At 35.0% G+C, this 16,817-nt stretch overlaps 1 long non-coding RNA gene across 1 annotated transcript in view; it reads right to left on the bottom strand.

The window, feature by feature from the left end:
* The window catches only part of LOC120748544 (uncharacterized), a 72,991-nt gene that overhangs the window by 4,496 nt on the left and 51,678 nt on the right, over window positions 1-16,817 (bottom strand). The window contains exon 3 of the long non-coding RNA XR_005699388.1: window positions 10,643-10,733. This is a non-coding gene — a long non-coding RNA (uncharacterized LOC120748544). The remainder of the gene's footprint in view (window positions 1-10,642; window positions 10,734-16,817) is intronic.

Below are 16,817 nucleotides of genomic sequence, written 5' to 3'. Positions count from 1 at the left end.
AAAATTGCATTTCAGAAAAGCTTTCCAGATCCCTCTTGACTGCACTGGTATAGCTTGCACACAACTTTTAAAAATCTGTCTTCTCTGCACCTTTGGCAAGCACACAGCAAGAAAAACTGTGTGAACACTTTCAATCTGTACCAGCGTTTTCTGCTTGAAAGGACACATACAAAATTAAGAAAAACTAAGAAGCTGTTTTCTAAAGTTCTACAATTTAAGTTTTAAATTTCATTATAGTGGTAATTAAAATGTTCTTTCCCCCCCAGTTTTATCACAAAAAATATTAAAACTAAATCTAGCGGACTTATCAAAAAGAAAGCCAGATCTGTTTTAAAATATAATCTTCAGTTTCTGTATGAGTATTTAAAAAATTTTCTAACACCTTTTAAGATAAAAACCAAATTATTAGAAAGGATAAATATGTTCAAGTTCTCCAATACACGTAGACTTAGATTATTACACTATTACATTCAGAAAATATTATCCTATTATTATAACTAAAGTTTCCATAACCTGAGGTATGTAGAATCATTAGTGATAAAATGTGGCAATCCTGCTCCGAACAACAATAACTGTACAATACAAACCAGCTACATAAAGTTATTAAGACAGGGAAACAAGTTCTCCTTTTAAACATATTAAATTAAAAACAACAACAACAAAAAAAACCCCACAAACTTGAAAATCTATCAACTACTGTTCACTATTATATGCATTAATTTCTGTTTTTCTTAAAAAAAAAAAAAGTTTTATGAAGTTCTCAGAAGACTTGCTCATGTAACAGTCACAAGGCTTGTGTAAAATTTTGTGCTCCCCTAAGCTGGCATAGTCTTTTATGAAAGAAAGTGCAAGTACTGCTGTTTAAATCTTCTAATTCTAGAATATACAGCAAAGCATTTCTTGTCCTCAACAGAATATTCAAGTCACTTTTGCAGAAACCCTGGTGGGCTGCACACAGGATCAATTTCCAAAGTACTTCTAGGAAAGTGAAAAATATATTGGTCAGTATTAGCCAGACAGCCTTCCTAGTTGCTGTCTTATCTCAAATTGGTAAGTAATTACAAATCATAGGCTGGTAACAGAGAAACACAGCTTTTTAAAAAGTGCCTTATATAAAAATAATAACTATTTATACTATGCCAAACCACAAATCTTAGATTGAGATTTTGTTACATCTCAGTATTGTATGGGACTACAATGCCTAAAGATAAAAACCAGGCTCATAGCTCAGAACGAAACCCCACTTGTAAAGGGCTAAATTTGCTGCTTGTCTGCTTTCAAAGATTTAAGGTCAGAGTGACAATGCTATAAAATAAGGGTCATAGCACAAAAAGACCAAGGCCACAGAACAAAGAGCTTTTCGTGTCGTGAAAGAAGTTGCTTGCTGTAAGCCTGCCTTCTTGCTCAGGCAGTAAATTTGTCTTTTTCTTAACATCATCACTACATGACTTGTATAAAATGCTAGACAACAGCATGACTTATGAAAGGTGAGTCTGACCTGTTTGAAGAAATCAAAGGGAATCCAGTTAAGGGAATCCAGTAGTTAATAGCAGAAAAAACACCTCCTAGTAACTGCTACTTTTCCAGTTATTAGCTGTACTTCTACAACTGCATTATTTAATTAGTCACTTCAGCAGAAGTTTCAGGTGTCCATAACACCTTTGGGGTGCAGATTCCTGGTCATATTATCTTATTGTTTACTCAGTGGTTGCTGGAGCAGCAATCTGTCCCACGCCTCTCCATGAAATATTATTAAAATACTACTAATCGTAATACATACCATCTAACACGCAGTTCTGTGTACTCCCTTTCAAAAACATTTCTGGTTTGGTTTCCCACTTTCCATCAATGAGACCCACTACTCACAGAACTGAGCCAATACATAATAAAAGGGTGCTTTCTAAGGCTGACACATCGATAAGCAGCAAATTTAATTTTTCCAGCTACAAAACAAACTTCACTTAGAATGTGCTCTTCTAAAACAGTAACAATGCTTTTGACAAATGAAAGGAACTTTATCCACAAAAAAAAAAAAAAATACAAGAGATAAGGATGCTGGGTGCTTCTTATGGCTTTATATTAAGCTAGATTTTCAATATTTCACTAACAAGCTTAAAGTAAAACCATCCTGAATTAACTAGATGTTAATATATTAAGAAAAAAGATTTATTAGGCAATATTTAAAGTACACAAGTAGTTAAAAAAAAAAAAGAATCAAAATTGTACTCACAAACTAATAAATATCGTAAGCCTAAAAAATGTTAAATCTCTGAAAACCAGTATTTTAATTTTTTTTTAAATAAAAAGCTACTTGACAGTGTGCTCTTTGAGCAATATCAGTATTGCAAGAAGTGTCTCTATCATAATCCAAACCTATATGAAGGAACCAAAATTACCTGCATTATCTTTTATAGCAGGTCTAAGGCAAGACATTTTGAAAACACAGATCTTCCATACTTCAAGTAATTATTTTCCCCTTCAAAATAGATGGCTTCTGTCTTCAAAGTTACTATTTTTTTTTCAGTCCTACTAACTTACTTAAAAGCTGGAATTGGAGATTCAGATATGTGGAATTAGGTTAAAAAAATATACAAAAAAACCCTTACCTTTTGACTCTGGAGATCTATAATGGCTGAATTTCAGTGCCAACAAAACAGAAGTTTCATGAAATAAATTGCTTTGCTTTTGACCTACATAAAGCCATAATATCTGATTCCCATATTAATAATTAAATGTAGCATTTAATAAAATTATCTTTTTTTTTCTTTCTAAAGATTTAATATCATTTAAAAAATACCTTAATATAGGAAAAGCCTAGTGCAACATATGAAAGGCTTACTCCAATCATCCTACACTTTTTAAAGGAAATTATTACTCCTCATCTCTCAAGAAGCACTGGTACGAGTATACTGATTTTTCTTGTGGTGAATAGCAGCCCACAAGTTAAGGAACTGATGCAAACTGGCAGATTTCCCCTTCTAATTCTGAGTCATATGCGTCATCTTTTTGTCAAAAGCTGGGAAGAAAAAGAGTCTCTCTTCCAGCCTGCCACATGAAACCACCTGCTTAAAGACAGAACAGACCAATATTACAATACTGGTCTGCACATTGCTGGTACTTACACATTCGTTCTTGCTTTGTTCAAATAAACAAAACTCTGAAGACAGCTCTAATGTTAATGGCAGAACTTATCTCTTTGATTTAGGGCCAAAAATCAAGCTGGTAAAAGGAAAAAAAAAAAAAAAAAAGAGAGAGAGAGAAGAGTCATAGTGGCACGAAAGTGCTTATTCTTAAAATGGTAGTGTCTTACCTGCAAAAGACTAAAGGTTCAGTTTCTTAAAAGCTTACATGCATGCTTGGTTTAATCACCTAGAATCAGACAGATTTCATAGCAATACATTCCATAACCAAGAGTTCTTCTGTGTGATTAAAACCTCTGTATCACTGTACACAGCTGCCATCGAATTCCTCAAACCCACTTCCCCAGTTAAACCAAAAATCTCCCCTAAACCCCACAGAATCTAACAATTTTTGTAAGTTAAATTTTACATGCTCCTTTTTCTCCTGTTGTGCATTTTACAAGTTAAGAACCAAGAAACCTCTTTTCTTCTTGGACAGACTGATCAAGGCCAGTCATTGCTGGACTATATGTACTGTGTTATGACACAGTATCTCTCTTTCAATGGCACCAGCACCAGTTAAGGTTGGGCACATCATTTCCAGCAGATTATATATTTTCAAATTGCACTAGAGTTGCTGATCAGACCTGAAGAATACAGGTATAAATGTTTACTGTAATAATGCACTGCAGTATTTATATTAATCTGTGGCACTGCCAGAGTGATTGCAAGTAAATATTCTTTATAAAAAACAACTTGAAAGGGGCTACAGCAAATTTTAGACATTAACAGTAAGTTGTGCAAAAGAATGCAAAGAAAATACAACTTGACAAATTGATCCAGAGTGTAGAAACAAACATGCCATTTTAATAATAGATTGGCTTTTTTATATACAAGCACACAAAATATATAAGATATTATATATATATATGCACATAAAGTTAGATAGAATGACAGTTATAAACACACACACCCTCTTATATAAAATGCCCTTTGTTTTCAAATTTGTACTGTGCCACAAGCATTTACACGGCTGGGTGCATACATTTCAATATAATGAGAAAATTTGCATTGCTAAAATAAGAATGCTAGAGTGCTTTTCAAGAACCATGACACCATCATTTGCATTACAGGTTATTATTTACAAGTATTTAAGATGTTCTGTAAATCTATAATGAACATTGCAACAGTGAAAACTATAATTTATTATGTAATGCACTGTTATATAAATTGTTTAAATTGTGTACAATATACACAGATGATCTCTTCTACTCAGTTAATTATTAAATACAGCACTTTATTGCTCATCTTCAACTATTTTTTTCCATTCTATATAATATATTTTACTTGATAAAATTATAGACACAAAGTACCTATCTGATGCCTTATCCTGGTTATTGTGTGGTTTGGCTTTTTAAAAATATGTGTGTATTTTTTAAAATATGAAATTAATTATTCATATCGTAGTCTTAATTTGACTAACTTCGCAGTATTTTTAAGAAAATATTTTACTCACCATATATTCCATTTTCCTTGGTGCTTAACAAAAGACATTTAAGCTTTTCTGCAATGTTACCTTACCCCCTAAACACCAGTATCTTTCCAAGAGTTTGATGCAGCAAGTGACAGCAAATAAAAACCAAACAAAACCCATCCCCGAGGAAGTTACGCCTTTTTGACAACGGCAAGAGTGAATGAGGTAAGACACTGTGTGGAAGATGTTTCTTAACTTGTAATTCAGCAAAGCATAAGAACTGGCTTAACTTCTTTCTCATTCAGTGGAGCACTCCAATATATGAAAAGTGAGTTAAATAAACCATTTAGGAGGGTAATCACAAAGAGCAGCTTTTGCCTGGGGGAGACCCTGGGAAAGTCTCCATTGGCTCCCTCTTTTTCATCTCAGGGCCACAGGCACTCATAACTGTTCTAGGGTCGGCTGCAGCTTTGAATTGCCCTCTAGTGTTAGCCTTCATTAATTCCTACCTCAATGACAAATCCTATTCAGGTTTTTAAGAACGGAAAGTGGGTCAGCAATGTAAGTTATATTAAGCTAAAAAATTAAACAAAAAAATTTGAACAGTGTTTCAAATTTGTTTTCAGGTCAGAAGACTGTGAAGTTGACAAATTAAGTATTATACACCAAAAATACAAGAAGTCGATATATCTAAGTGGCAAAAAAAAAAAAAAAAAAAAAAAAAGAAAAAGAAAAAAAAAAAAAAAAAAAAAAAAAAAAAGAGAGAGAACTCATGAGCATTGTATTTTACATTTCAGTGAGTTTCCTATGCAGTTTCACAAAAATATCAATATCTGAAGTAGATACTCAATATTCACATCCAAATTCAGCCATTATGGTGGGATCAAAACATCAAAAAAACCCAGAGGAGTTGCTGGTGTCAACAGAACACGGTTTAACAGTAGCAATACCTTGGATGGAATTATTCTCTCACTGCTACTTCAAGAGTCTCCTCATTACACCCTAAACCCAGATGCAGAACAGGCACCATGAAGATCCAGATTTAAAACCTGGTAATACTGCCAAGAGAAGGCAAGCATTTTCCTCTGATTTTATTTCAAGCCATGTTTTATCTGTTCTCGAATTCTTTAGAGTGGTCATGAATCTGGGACTTAAAGAAGTATGGAGAATATATTAGTAACACTTGCATGTCATACAGGCTATGGATTTCCACATACATACAATTAAAGATGAGCATATGACCCTTTGTTTAAAAAATACTCTGGTCATACAGAACTACAATCCCTCACTCTGACTGAGAGCTGAAAAAATATTTTTAGAATTAGGTGTTAACACAGATGAAGAATAGTACAGATCTCAATGCTGCTTTTATAACTCCTGTGCTTGGCATTAAAAGCATCATGTTCCCTTCTCCTGAGAACCTGAAAAAAAATCTTTTGGTTTTAGGGAGCATAGGGACAGGGTAACCAGTACATAATTATTATTTTTGATCAGCTCTTTTTGCCTGTGGAAAATGCTGACAATAAGTGTTAAGAGTATTAAAAGGGAACTCTGTTCCACAATAAACTTTTCAATATATTTTCACTTAGAGAAGGACTTTCTTATAAGAGCCATTGCAACGTTTCATACCAGATGGAGCATCTTTGGCTAATTTTTGAGCTTGACTAAAATATGGACTAACTTACAACATGAGAAAATGAGGTGTTTTCAGAATAAAGTGATAACATTCATAAGACCACAATATCTACCCATTCTACCAAGAGAAAACTCTACTCCGAAAGAATACAGAAATTATAAAGCAAATGTTTTCATTAACTGGACCCACTGAAAGCCCTGTTGAATCTAGAAGTGACTTATATGATGTTATATCTGTTTTGAAGTAGTAAATGATCAGTTAAATTTGGGAAGATCATAATCATGTTCATAATTACACTACTTTCTAAATGTCTAAGCTAACTTCCATATGAATACTAAAATCCATTTTCTTCTGTGGGGAGAAAGGGCAGTTTAAAAAAATTAAAAAAAAAAAAATTAAATTGTTCTTCATGTCAACTAGAAAGTGGAAGCATAAAAATCACAAAAATCTTTGACAAAAGGCTCAAACCCCCCCCCCCCACAAAAAAACACCTCACCCCACTCCCCCCCCCAAAAACAACCCAACAAACTAAACCAAACCAGCCACAAAATAAAAAAACCCATAGGACACTCACAGAAAGTAAAAAGCAAGCTCTTAAAATTTAGTGGGTTAAAGAAAAGGTGTAAATACTTCAGAGGTATTTGTGCATTACTAAGATTTTTAAGTACCTCACAAATAAAAAACAGGTATTGCTGGTATCTTGCTTTGACCAGATTATCTTGATAATGTATCTAAATAAAAAGAGCTAGCTCTCTTATAATACTGGTCTAAAAAATTAGAATAACAAAACCCCCGATTTTCTGGGGGGAAAAAGAAAAAAAAAGAAAAAAAAGTCCTGCTGCAAACAAAGTCAGAAAAAAAATTTACCATGAAATACCATGCTTGAAAGAAATTCAAAATTAACAAAGCAAGAAACAATGGTTTATTCAAACACCCTACTCAATTGGCAATTGCATCTTCATACATGCCCTGTTCTTAGTGTCCAAACAGCAGTCTAAACCAAGGTGTATTAACAAGCCATCAGTACACTATATGAACATTTAACAACTTTGATTACATTTCTCATTCTCTCACTGAAACCTTCAATGTATCGGTCTACATAAATTCCTCTTTAGATGTCTGATGGAATTAAACAAAAATAACAATAAAAAGGGAAGCAATATCTTACTTATATCTATTTGCATTTGAGTGAGAAGAATAAGCATTGACATATCCCAGTTAGTACATTTTAACTACTTTTCCTAAAGAATTTGCATGCCATTTGCTTTTCTTTTCCTATTGCCTAGCAAGACTATCTTTATCAACAGACAAGGAAAAATGATGCCTAATTAAGTCAGTCTTAAATCCTTCCTATACACGTTTCATTGAGTATCTGAAGTAATAATAAAAATTAATGTCTATTTAAATCTAGTAGTATACAAAACTCCATTTTAAAATAATGTAGGGCTGGATTTAGTTTAAACTAACAAAATCCAGAAAATTCAATTGCTTCAGATTTAAAACTTAAAATAGTCCTTCCTTAGATATCAAACAATAGGTGATTTTACATGCCTTGTAGTAACTAGGAATGGGTTGCATTTATAGCTACATATCTCTTTCAGGAAAATTATTTCAGTTGCCTTTGTAAAGCAAGAGAAGTCCTTAAAGAAATAATAAATGAATTGTAAAAGTAATCTGCAACAGTTTCTTTTGGATGAGCAATAAGCCTGCATTGTCAGCTTTCAAATTATGATTTAGTTAACAAGACTCCTAGAGCCTTAAGTGTTATACCTACATTAGGAGTAGTAAAAGTGGCCATGAAAAGTTCCACATCTGAAGCACTTCAATAAAGAAGTCTGCACATTTTTATCTTTTCAACCCCATTACAATTAGATATTGCAAAACAGTTTACAAAGTTAAGCACACAGCTTGCAATAGCCACACCAGCAATTTTTAAGGGGCAAGCACTGCAGGCCCTTAATTCAGGCTGAACTTACAACAAAATCGGTGGTTGTTTTGCTAAATAAGAACTACAATAGGAGACGCTAAGAGTAGGAAAATAAAACAAACACACCCCACCACCTTCCTTGCAAGTTTCACCTACTCTTTGGGTCAAGAAACATTCATGTTGACTACCAAGTACAAAATAGCTCTAGAAAAAAAGAAAAAAAAATAATATGGGCCAAAATTCAGCACAAAAATGTTCTAGAGCAAATCAACACCTTAAGTGGACTCTAATCATAACTGACAACTACAGCACTCTTAAAAGATACTAGAGCTTGTAAATGGGTAAGACTCAATTACTACATTACAGCAAAACTCTTTGCACTTTCTAAAAAAACATTTAGACTTGTCTTAAAGTTCTAAATACTTTAGTATATACTAAATTTGTAAAAGGAAAGAAGGTGTGCATCTAATGAGAATAACATTCTGCAAATCCTTATTCATGGTCGTGAGTCATTAGAACTACTTGTGTATATTAAAGTTTGTAGGATTAGGCCCTAAATGTAAAATCCCTTTGATTTACAGTTGTGAACCAAAAACCACATTTTTTGCTGAATAAGAATCTATGAGAAATACTCTGAACCTGTGTCAGACCAAGGAACACTCCATCAAACTTTCACCTTTTAAACATCTCACAAGGGAGCCTTAGATACCTTTGCCTTGCAATATAATCCTGATTTTCATTAACAAGAATGTAACTGCTTTTGTACAGGAAAAAAAATGAACAAACTCAAACTGTTCAGTGAAATCCTAAAATCCTGATTTTCATAAGAAAGCTAGTGGAAAAAAGGGGGGGAAAGGGGAAAAAAAGAAAAAGGAAAAAGAAAAAGAAATGAGAAAAAAAAAAAAAAAAGAAAGGGGAAAAAAAAGGAAAAAAACCAAAAAAAACCAACAAAAAAACCCCAAAACAGCAATGCAGCACCTCCAAAGCAGTTTCTGGACAGACCAAAATATTTATTTATTTGGGATCATATTAGGCATGTTACCCAAACACGGTTACAGCATTAATAGAAGTACTTTCACTGTGTGTTTAATCACATAAAGGATTAAAACTGAAATAATTACCTACTTACTAATCACAAACTTCAAAGCTTATGTAAAATTAAGGTTTACTTCCTATAGTTTCTATATTCAAAGTCTTACTCAACTGATAATTTTCTCTAGGGGCCCTAACTACTCTAATATCATAGTATTGTATGAAAAATATATTCAGAACCCATCTGCTTCAAATACTTCTATAACAGGAGATGTATTGCTGGTAGATTCCAATAATCCTTCAGTTCTACCAGCCATGAGCTACAACAATGAGGAAATATGAAATTTACACCTCACTGGATTTGCTTGGTAGAAATTAGGAGTTACTGGGATAAACTGAAATTTTGGGGTTTTAAAACTTCTCTGATTTTATGGTACAATTACTTTCTACAAAAAAAATGTGCTCTTGAAGACAGACAGATTTGATTAAGGATAAAAACTGAATTCCAGCTGAAAGCTGGAATTGCTAAAGTCACAACATGTTCATAAAATTTGTTGCACTGTAATATATTTTGCTAAAGATAAAGTCTTACAGATTTTACTACTCCATTTAGTATTTAAACAAATTTACTCAATCCAAGACCAGTTACTATTTTAACTTCAACTGGCTGTGTAAATGGTTAGTTAAGACTATTCGTATATGAGTAGATAGGTTATGATTACTCTGAATGGATTTCTCAGTTTCAGCCAAATGAGTACTTTTAGTGCAAAGCAGGACTTGCAAAATGAGTGTAGCACAGTCCATATTAATTCCTCTTAATTGTTCAGGGCTTTACTATATAATATCTGTTTGCCAGCAAATAAGATAAATAAAATTTCTGACTATTCTGGTACAGATGGAGGGCTCTGAAGACCTGGTTTTTTTCTGTTTTCTGCTTCTTTGCTTGTCAGGAAGCTAGTTTATTAATGCCTTTAAAACCAAATTTTACACACTACATGGAAATACACTCAGCTAGCTCTCTATTCTATTCTTTAACATACCCTCTCAACAAGAAAAATAAAGTTATTAAAAATATATTTTTTATATCATCCATACTTTGTTTTAAGATTAGCAACTTTCAGTTGGAGTAATTCCCAAGACAGGAATACGAGAAGAATACTACATGGAGAATTTATATAGCTCAAATGGATCAAGGCTATTGCAAACTCAGCTTTTTATACATATTTTTGGCCACTTCATTTCCTTCTGAGCACAGTCTGTGTTAATACTTTTACTTAGTGTTTTATAATTTTACAGGAGGAGTGTAAAGAAGAATTATTTTAACAAATAATAAATTCTTGAACAATCCCATCAGACATAGCCTATTTTGAATAATCTGAATAAGTTACAGTACTGTGTACATTTTTTAAAATAAAGAACATATGTAATGAGAGAAATGTTAATATAATATATACCATGCTTATGCTCCATCAACCTTCCAGAGAGTTTTTCAATCACAGGAGTAAGCCGTTCTCCAAAATCAGCTCTCTATTGAAAGGTCAAAACCTGCAATAAAAATGTCATGTATTATAACATATTTCCAACACCCACAGTTTCATGGTTGATCCCCAAACATAGATGTAGGTCATCAGCTTGACCCTCGCATTGTCTATGTTACAGGAAATCCTAATTTTAAAAATACTTTTTTTTTAAACCAAACTGACTTGATTAGGAACACCTGTGATATGCCTCTTTATTATCAGAAGCCTCCTGAAACAAATCAGATTAGCATGTTTCTGCTTTCATTCTTCCCGCAGTATTTTAAGATGAAAGTAAGAGGAAGGAGGAGGGGGGGAAAGAAAAAAAAAAAAATAAGAAAGAAAAGAAAAGGAAAAAAAAAAAAAAAAAAAAGAAGAAAAGAGTAAGGGGTGTCGTTCTTCCTTCTTATCCACTACCAATCCCTCTCTCCACCCTCAAACAAGCAAATAGGTAAATTTTTTAAATAAGTAAACTACTTAATGGATGTGTGATTACTACTGTCATATTTCCTAAAATATGCTATTGACTGTTAAGTATTTAAATTCCAGTGTTTCACTTTAAGGAGTTAGAAATTTTTTTGCTCTTCAAGGCAGTACTATTATTGCCTTTATTAAAACTCAGCCTACAAATATTTCCTAATTGAAAACATATAATGGAAAAATTACAGTGATATAATACATTCTGAGAAACGAAATAAAATTTTAAGACTTATTTAAAAAAAAAAAAAAAAATTAAAAAAAACCAGCAGCCCTGATCAGGTAAGAACAAAGTGTAATTTGACAGATGCAGTAACTATAACCAAATAGCTACTGGAGGAAATATTGCATTCACACAGCCAAAATCTTAAATCTGTTTTGACTTTATTTGAACTTTTTCATGGTAGACACCATAACAAGACACATCCTATGGCTAATAAATGAGTAGCTGATGCCTAGATCAGGTCACCTGCTTACAAATACTTCCATAAATTTGTTCTTTATTCTTTAAGTGTATTTCAGAAAATACTACAACCCCCTCACAGCCATGGACTTTAATATTAAAGCACCCTGCTTTAACGAGAACAAGGAGTTGGCATTTTCATGTATTCCACACATCATCTATTTCACCTTTTTTAAAAAAAGGTTTTGTTCTTAAATCAAACCCACCAAAGTTGTGGTCCCCCTCTGTGCTTATATTGAGATTTAACATACTTGAAGATTATATTGAAACTGGACTTACACAAAGCTATTTAAAATGAAAATACATGCCTAAACCCTATATGATGTGTAATTATCTTTTTCTCAGACCAAATCTTCAAGTGAATTTCAGTTCATGCTAAATAAAATAATTAGCTGTAAGCAGATTCAATGTTGAAAAGTTTATTAATAATCTATTTACTGCAGATACACTCACTGCAGTGTCTGAAAACAAACTAAATAGTCACGGGGTGGGGGGGGTCCTATTTCTAACAGTGGTTTCCTTCAGACATTAATAACGATCACTGAAAGTCACTCCTATGTTTCAGTTTTGAGCAATATAACAATATTGCCTTCAGTTTTAGAAGACATCTTGAGAAACCTTGAACAAAATAAAAGCTAAATGTACACCATTTACATTTGCTTCTGTTGTATGCATATGGCAATAAATATGTGTGTGTGTGATGTCAACATTATACACTAGCAACTGTCCATTATCGAGCTATGAAAAAGTGTTAAGAATTAGATAAAGTTTTAAAATTTAATATTCTCTGTAAAAAGAATATATTTTTGTTTTTAATGATTCACTAAAAACATTATTACATGCAAATATTAGAATAAAAAATTGACCAACTTGAAATGTTAGCTGTTAGCTCAAGTTGTGCCCCTCCTCTAATACTCAAACAAATCTGAAGTTCTCACATAGCATTCAAAGCTAAGATCAGAACTATTCTTCAATTGTGTTAATATCAACTGTATCCCAAAGTTTTGTTATAAGTGTTTTAAAAACTTACAGGAAAGGGTTAAAAAAATAATCGGTACAGACTTTGCCTTATACCCTTATGGGCAGAAATTTTTATACCTAGCTTACTCTGAATATTTCTGAAATTGTCCAGTATCCACAATGAAGACATTTTTCACTAAACAGATTCCTTTTGAAATCCAGCTCATGTATTAATACACCAGTAACCTAAAAATTTGACATAATCAAATTCCTGCCAATAACGCACAGAAAAAAAAAAAAAAAAATGCAAAGCAATATTTTCACCAATTAAAGAGGTTACTGGAAATCTGTGGCTATACCTCTCTAATCTGTCTGACGTCCCATTTCTATTTGGGGGACAGATCACCTTTTTTTCCTATCTTTAAAATACATTACTAGTTCTATTAAAAAATAGATGGCTGTAAGAAGAGTCACAGGGGGACAAAGTACAAAAGCAATTTGGGCAGCCTGTTCAAACAAAATTTTCCAAGTATTACTGATAATACAAAACATTTTTTTGAGATCAGGTTCCAGTGTTAGATATTAAATGTTTAGAACTTATAATAACAAATGAGTAAAAAAAATCAAAATCGTAGAGTGCACTCATTGGTGTACATGAAGTTATTTTTAGTTTTAAAAACTTTCTGATATAAATTTTTTTCTCTACACAAAAGCCTACAATTTCATTCCCTATTTCTTTCACAGAAAGTCAAAACTAGTCCAAGATGCGCTCTACCCTTGACAGTTTTTAATGAAAGTGAATTACTCAAATAACTTGCAATGGGCCTTTATGTGTGGGTGGATGACTGCATGTACAAAGCAGAATACCTGGAGCATATTCGTAGAATACAGCGAATAAGCTCCTTGGTTCTCCCTTACATATTCAGCAGTTAATTGCTCCCCAGAGCAAATAACAAAACCCAGTAAGGCCCTATAAAAGGGCCACTAAGTGATACGTGGCTACTTTTCCTGTAAAAAAAAGCTCCGGTGCTTTTACATGTGTAAAAATGTATCAGAAAAGTAGTGATACACCTGTTAGAATGGCTTCTGACACCAAAGATGTGTGAGATGTGCACCTTCACACAGTGTTCACAGGCAGGGTATACAGAGCCAGGTAGTTTGTATGCAGTTCCAGTTGTACTTCACTGCAGAATGTGACTTATTAGTCATAAAAATAATTAAGGAATTAAGGACTCCAATTTAGTTTTCCTTCCATGACATTACCTTTTGGATGGAATAGTAATAGGTTCAGAATTCCAGAAGCTAAGGATAAAACCCCCCAAACAATGAACTAAACAGAAAAGTAACCCCATAATACCTTGGTATCGTATATGCAGTCTGCCTTTAAAATGTTACTGCAATAAGCTTCCTATGAAGTACTAGCCTAACACATTAAAAAGTCACACAGATACAAAGTCACACTTTCAAATTACTGTTATTTCTGAAAATTAAAAATTCTCAAGAGTTACTTCAAGGTTCAGTAGGTTTATATCTATAAAATGAGAGGGTACCTCTTGGAAACTTTCAGATTAACTTTAGAGGAGAAAAAGAAAAAAACCAAGCCCCAACCGAATGAAGCTTATTTGGATGTTTTTCCTAGGAAGCAAGATAAAGGATTAGACTCAAAAGAAACAAAGGGAAAAAAAAAAAAATTACACACTATACTACATGTTATACCTAAGTAAGGTTTAATTAAGTATAGAACTTTAGCTTTCCCTGATTGATAAAATATAAATATACACATTTATATAAATTTAAGTTCAATTGATATTTCCTCCAAATGCAACTTTTCCAGGGCCAAGTAATCCCAGTTAATGTTTGACATTTTAACTGAGGTAAAAAATGCAAGCAGCCCTGCAAGGGTCTATTTAAGCTACAAGATCTTCCCCCCTAAATAGCTCAAAATAAGGAGTACATCAAATATAAAAAAGGAAAAGTTACTTAAAATACACTATATATTCATATTAGATTGCTTACTGCTTTCATTTTAGCCACACCCACCTTTATGTAATTGTAAAATATGAGAACAGTGCAGCTGAGAAATAAGAAGGCTTAAAAGAACAGTTGTTTCGTGTAGTCAAATGTGCTAAGCACAGATTTTAATTAAAATGAAAAACAGGTATAAACTGCACACTATTGAACATGACTATCGAACAGTGGGGAAAAATGCACACGCACCTGTAAAATACTGAATTATAGCTTTTTTTCTAAATTAGCTATGAGTCAGGACAGTTATTTCATTGAAAGTGAAAGTCAGTATTTGTGAGTGCACTTCCACAGCTGAGTAGTGTAAATCTCTTAAAATCCTGATATTTCAAAGTATACACAGCTACAGTTGAAACAGCTCTGTGCACATTCCCATACGGACTGCTAAAAACATATCTGAAAACATTCTCAAAGTAATGATGCAGAGCTAAAGAAATGAGCACTAAATCTCAACAGGATCTTACTAGTATCTCAATTTCAAGGATTAAGCAGAATTTTCTACCAGGGCACAAAGGTATGAATTGCAGAGACAAACTAAGCAGCTATTCCCAGGAAAAAAAAAACACCAAACCCAAAAAATTTACATACTAGATTAAAAGAATCCAGGGAATCTAGGGATTCAAGACAAAAAATCTCCTTGAACTCTTGGATTTCTGCATTACACAGAAAATACCTTGAATCACAATCCAGTTGCCATGCTGGAAACGCTGTTTTGCATTTCACTTTAAGAATACACGCTCTCAGCCATGTACACAGAAATCTTTTGTACAGCACTTCTGCACCCCAACTCTTCCCTACGTCCCTCCTACGTCCCTCGGTTAACTCGTTATTTTCGGTGGCCGGGGTGCTAAGCGCAAGGCGGCCGCTGCTGGCTTTGAACGCCGCGGAGGGATGCGCGGGGGGGTAGCGGGGGGACGGGGGGGGGGGCAGCGTGGGGGGGAGGAAGAGGAGCGGAGAAAGGCTGTGACCCGGTCCAACCTCCCAGCCCCAGCCTCGCGTCCCCGCAGGCAACCAGGGGGGGCAGCAGCCGGTCCAGCCTCCGCTGAACGGGCGCCTTAACGGGGGGCCCGATGCTGCATTCGCTGCGCATCCTGCGCGCCCGCCAGCTCGACGGCAGCCCCGGGCGCCCGCCGCTCACACGGCATCGGGGAAAATATCCATACGCCTTCCTGCCTCCGGAAAAAAAAAAAAAAAAAAAAAAAAAAAATTAAAAAAAAAAAAAGGTTGGGCGGCCGAAAGTGAAGAGGGAAGTAGGAAGAGGAATAAAAAGTAACGCTTAGAAATTGTGGCTGGGAAGGAGCCCGCCGGCCTGGCAGCGGCCGAGCTCCCTCCCTGCCCCGCCGCACGGTGCTGTCCCCGCCGGCGCTCCCGCCACAAAAAGATGCCTTGTGAGCCTGTGTGCGCAACTCCGAAACGCGAGCGCCCACGCCAGAGCCGGCCCCGAGGGGGTTAAACGGCGTCGTGGAGAAAAAGGCACCGTGTCACATATTATGTGTGTATGTGTGTGTGTGTGTGTGTGTGTGTGTGTGTGCGCGGAGGGGGAATCGGCCAGCGCTCAGGCTGCGAGAGGTCTCGGAGCCTATCACAATAAGCACGATCGCTCTCATACAGCTACGAGAGACCGAGAGCTGCTGGCCACCGAGAAATGACATAGAAACAGCCACCAAAAAATAGCTAAGCCAATGACAAATAGCGACCCGGGTGACAGAGACAGAGAATTTTGTAGGCGGAGAAGAGGAGGTGAATGGCCAGCTCTGATCACAGTATTAGGCTGGGCTATCTATGGGGAGGGTATTTACTCGGTTTTGGGGTGAGTGGGAGGAGAGGAAAAACACCTACAAATAGCTGGCACGATTCAAATGGTCTCGGATTATGTTTCCCCCCCTCTAGACCAGGAAGGAAACTCGCGTTTTAACGCTACGAGGGGGGAAAAAATAGCTCGGTGCAATAGGGGATGAAGAGCACTTTGGTCATTCGTTAATACCAAAGGGGCAGAGATGATAAATGTGACAGCATGTGGCAGCACAACCGTCACCCGGGTTCCTGCAAAAGGCGGCTCCGTATCGCGACACGGGAAATCAAGCGATTGAGTGGGAGGTGGAGAAAGCGCTTAAACGGAGAAGTTAATCTGCTAACATGGAGAGGAAACAAACGGAGAAAAAAAACCCCGAAGGTCGTCCTCTATAT

This window comes from Hirundo rustica, chromosome 2 (genome assembly GCF_015227805.2).
Source record: "Hirundo rustica isolate bHirRus1 chromosome 2, bHirRus1.pri.v3, whole genome shotgun sequence".
NCBI lineage: Eukaryota > Metazoa > Chordata > Aves > Passeriformes > Hirundinidae > Hirundo > Hirundo rustica.
Note: the sequence above shows the minus strand (reverse complement) of the source record. Positions and strands in the feature narration are given on the sequence as shown.